This window comes from Gekko japonicus, unplaced genomic scaffold, assembly GCF_001447785.1.
Source record: "Gekko japonicus isolate JY-2015 unplaced genomic scaffold, Gekko_japonicus_V1.1 scaffold4948, whole genome shotgun sequence".
NCBI lineage: Eukaryota > Metazoa > Chordata > Lepidosauria > Squamata > Gekkonidae > Gekko > Gekko japonicus.
The window spans coordinates 20088-25072 of NW_015167203.1; the positions used below are offsets into that span (position 1 = coordinate 20088).

Below are 4985 nucleotides of genomic sequence, written 5' to 3' on the forward strand. Positions count from 1 at the left end.
CAACTGGACACCATCGAGTCTAGGGACTGACCCTCCGGCTACCATCTCAGTCTTTCCCAGCACATGACCTCCGTCCGTCTTGGATGGATTCAACTTCAGCTAGCTCCCCTTTACCCCTTGGACAACTGCATCCAGGATTCAAACCTCCTCTGCCACAAAAGCTGCCTGGGTGACCTCAGCCTCACCTGCCTCACAAGGTGGTTGTTGCCCAGGTAAAATGTCTAAGCTATTTGGAGGAAGGGCTGGAGACAAATGCAGTAACAGAAAACAAAGTATCTTGGAATACACCTCCCCCCCAAAAAATGTCAACATGGGTGGCGACCCAAGAGAGTCCAAAACTCTGGAGTTCCCTCCTTGGGAGATTCGTCTGTCTCCCTCTATTGGTGTCTATTCCAGGAGTTGAGCACTTCTTTCTTTCATCTCGAATACCCCAACAACAGTGAATGGCCCGCCTTGTAATGTCGTTGTTCATGTGTTTTGAATTGAATTTTACATTTTAACTGTATTTTACTGGTTAAAATATTTTAATGTTGTGGACCCTGATTGGGTGGAAAGGCGGCATAAAAGTGATTTAAACAAAAATAAATCAATAAATCGTCTTGATAGGGACCATCCAAATCCTCGTTGGAAGTCTTTGACTGCCATGTCCTTGCTAGGGTGCGACTCTGCCCAGCCTTGCCCTGTGATTCTTCCAGCTCTGGGACAACCTACAGAACTGGAATCCTGTTGGAGGGAGGGAGGGAGGGGAGCAGCAGAGAAAGAGACCGTGCCCGATGCTAAGGAGTCAGTGGAGAGTCCGCAGAGACCTTCTCCACCGGGGCTTGACAAATCCCAGGCACCATGACCCCTAGAAACTTTGTCCTCTCACCTAATATTCTCATCAGTCATCTACTTTAAGTGCTTCCTGGTGATTCTCAAGAGAAGTACAATTGTTTCCTTAGGTAAGGAATACAGGTGAGCCTTTGGTTGCTGTGACCACCAGGTGTACTTCGTATCCATTGATCTACCGCAATGCTTTTGTTGCAGCTTTAAAGAAAATGGAGAACTGTGAAGAGTTTCAAATTAGGATTTGTGGTAGCCATGAGTAGGGAGTATGGTCATGAAAATATAAAACTCCAAAACTAAGCAAAGGTTAGTGGAAAGGAGTTTTGGGGGTGGCTCCCAAAGCAGAAGGCGGCTTTGTCAAGGTCTGCTCCCCCTTTCCCAGAGCAGGTCTTCCATCACAGCCACTGAAGCAGTTGCAGTTCCAATAAACACCCTGAACCCGCATTCAGATTTTAAAGCTATGGGCTCGCACCCGTTATCTATGTATTAGGGCTTTTTTTTTTTACTGGTTTGGTTGCTTGGGAACACAGAAAGATACATCCTCCAATCAGCTGCTGTCAAGACACAGACCATCCTAAAGGAATTTTCCAGCCTGTTGCAGCTAACTGGACCGTCTTCTGGTTTACAGCTGGAGCTAGTCACCAAAAACACTAGCAGATATTGGCCAAGGTCGTCCATCCAGGCCTGCTGATTAGGGTCAGATAGTTCAGCTGTGAAACTGGTGTGTGTGGGGGAACTTGCTCTTACCCTGAAAGTCACCATGGATACTGCCGAGTGATTGGTTGAGGCCAGGAAGTTATGGCGTGCATTTCTTTTCTATAAATACGGTGAGAAGTGTTAGCCTTACTCTTTGCTCCATGCAGCCAGGAAGATCTTTGTAGTATGCTCTAGAACTCTCTGCTTCAAGAACCGTGTGGTGCTAGGACTCCAGCAAAAGATAGCAAGTTAACTTTCTTGTTTTTCTGTGCATTTTTACTACCACTATATGCCTCTTTTTTTTTGAGAGTAGATTTTTTAATTGAAGTATTTAATCCTGCTTCAATATAACTCAAACAATATATAACATAGCATATATTACATACCTCCATACATCAAATATTTCTTTCCCCATTCCCTTTTCCTCTCCCCCGCCCCCAAAACGACCAGCAATAATTTCTTATTTTATATCTGTGAAAATAAGCACACCTTTTGGAGTTTAACCAATATATCATTATTGCCCCCCCTGCTTTTACCCATCTTATATACTCAAACCACCACTTCTTGACTCCCACAATCTTATCCTCACCTAGTTTCCTGTTTTAATATTGTTAATATGTCCGACCGTACCCATTCATATAAGTAACCATTCCATCTGTCTATAGTCCATTTTGTAGCATCTTTCAAGCCAAGCGCCATAACCACACGGACAGCTAAAACCATAGCTTTAAATAGATCCTGATAGGATTTATTTTATAATTCCCTAAAATTCCCATGAATAATATTTCCCCTGATAACTCCACGTTTTCCAGGACCTTTTGCCAGAATTTAACCACCTTAGAACACTCCCACCACAGATGTACATAATATCTCTTTTCCTTTTTACAATGCCAACAATCGGATGTCATTCCTTTGATCATATAGGATAGTTGAGCAGGCGTTCTATACACTACCACTATATGCCTTGTTTTTATACCTTTTCTTGAATTCTTTAGTAAAGCCTTCATTTGCTTTATGATACGTGTTTTACTCAGGGAGTCACTGAGACAAAATCCAGGTTATATGTCCTAGACTGATCATATCCCTAGATTCATTTCAGTCCAGGTTCTGCCCTGGCTATGAGACAGAGACAGCACTGGTTGCCCTCATGGAGACACCTGGATCAAGGTGGGTCAGTGCTGCTGTTGTTGCTTGACTTAAAGGTATAGGGGTTTTTTGCAGTATGGTAATGATGAATAACAAATAGAGCTACTGCAATCTGTGCATGTAAAGCTTATAATATGGAAACAAGTACAAAATATTTGTTCATATAGTCCATAATATATATGTTTACAGATGCTTAAATCCAATGGTATGGTACACTGATGTGGACGAACTCCTCCGGAGTTGATATTCGTTTCGAAGCGTCTTTTTCAAACATCAAACCTCAAGTGTGCCTTCATATGGTCACAAACCTTCCCAATTGAATACTCCTTGATTCATATACAGGTTGGTGTAATTCATATGGTGTTCCTAGCCATAATGTCAAAGTCGGGCTGATCAGTTAATAATCATAACTTCCCCCATATTGATAAGAAATTAAGGCAATTTGGCTAACAGGGATACGAGAATCTGCCTTGTAATGGCTTATCACTTTTCTCCAAGGTCGGGGACAGAGAGTGGTGCTTGGGGAGAGGGTTTCACCATCTTACCCACTGGTATGTGGCAACCCCCAGGGGGCGATCCTCTCCCCTATGTTATTTAACATCTACATGTGTCCTCTCGCCCAGTTGGTCTGGAGGTCTGGCCTGGATTGTCACCAGGCCACTCAGATACCACCTCAGAGGTTCTGGCTAGGGCACTGGAGGCCGTGGCTGATTGGCTGAATCAAGTCAACTGAAATTAAATCCATCTAAGACGGAGGTCCTGTGCCTGAGCCGTGGGGGGACGGAACTGGGGATCCGGCTCCCCACCCTTGACTGGGTGCTGTTAGCCCAAGTGTCGATGGTGAGGAGTCTGGGTGTGACCATGGATGCCTCACTTTCAATGGAGGCCCAGGTCACGACCGTTGCCGGATCAGCCTTTCACCATCTTCGGCAGGTCAGGCAATCGGCCCCCTATCTCTCCCCCTGGTGACTTAGGCACAGTGATCCATGCAATGGTCACCTCCAGGCTGGACTACTGTAACTCGCTCTACGCAGGGCTACCCTTGAGACTGATGCGGAAACTCCAGCTGGTTCAAAATGCAGCTGCACGTGATCCTTACTGGGACAGCAGGGTGAGCACACATACAGCCTGTGCTCCACCAGCTGCATTGGCTTCCAGTTGAGTACTGGATCAAGTTCAAGGCTCTGGTATTAACCTTTAAAGCCCTGTGCGGTCTGGGACCATCACATCTTCAAAACCGCCTCTCCCGCTATGTTCCCTGAAGAAGAGAAGAAGCGATTGGATTTATACTCCGCCCTTCACTACCTGAAGGAGTCTCAGAGTGGCTTACATTCTCCTTGCCCTTCCCCTCCCCACAACAGACACCCTGTGAGGCAGGTGGGACTGAGAGAACTCTTTCGAGAACTGACCTTGAGAGAACAGCTCTGAAAGAAGAACTTGTAACGGACCCAAGGTCATGCCAGCAGCTGCGTGTGGAGGAGTGGGGAAACAAACCTAGCCCTCTCAGATTAGAATCCGCGCTCCTAACCACTACACCGAACTGGCTGACCCAGTCAGGCCATGGGAAGACGGTGACTGTCAGGTCATCTCCCTCACTGGGCCTCCCTCTCCTTCGTTCTTTCCTGCCCCACCCTCTTCTTTCTCTCCTCGCCTCACTTTGCCTGCCTGTTCCCACTTTCGGGCAGGCTGAATGAAGCTGAAGGCCACTGCTGAGGACACGCGGGGATGCCAGCTCTGCCTCACACTATCCTCGAAATGTCAGATTTGTACACTTTCTTCTCAAAGCAACCGAAATTAAAAACCATAGTTTTGGTATTCCCACGCCATCCAAAAAAAGTTAGTATTAGAAACACAACCAATTCAATCCCTCCCATCTAGCAGGAAAGTCCAGAGATTACCATACTTAACAACTAATTAAACGTTCCTTGCAAGAAGGGTCTCACCCCAGAGGCACACTATTTATTCATCACGGCAATCCTGTCAAGTATGTTTTGACTGTCCAAGATCCACCCAGCTGTATCCCAACACTCTGGGCTCTTGAACGCATTGGGATCAGATAAGATGGGAGGTGCCTGGGCCAAGCAAGAAGATTATCATTTTAAACAAAACACAAAAAAGTTTATTTCTCCCTCCTGACACTGCAAGAATCAAGGGGAATTCGTGTTTCAAAACATCCATTTCCAAACTCCAAGGATACCAACCCAGTTCTAGGATACTGGATATTGTTCGGGGACCCTCTGAACTTACTGAGTTTTCCTTTGAATCTGAATTAATCTCACTGGTGAAACCCTGAAAAGCTCACAGCAGCCTAAGCCCTC

General features: G+C 45.8%; 1 protein-coding gene across 1 annotated transcript in view; it reads right to left on the minus strand.

The window, feature by feature from the left end:
* The window catches only part of LOC107112089 (zinc finger protein 420-like), a gene marked incomplete at its 5' end in the record, with an annotated part of 48056 nt that overhangs the window by 9641 nt on the left and 33430 nt on the right, over positions 1-4985 (minus strand). The gene's annotated exons all lie outside the window — the stretch shown is intronic.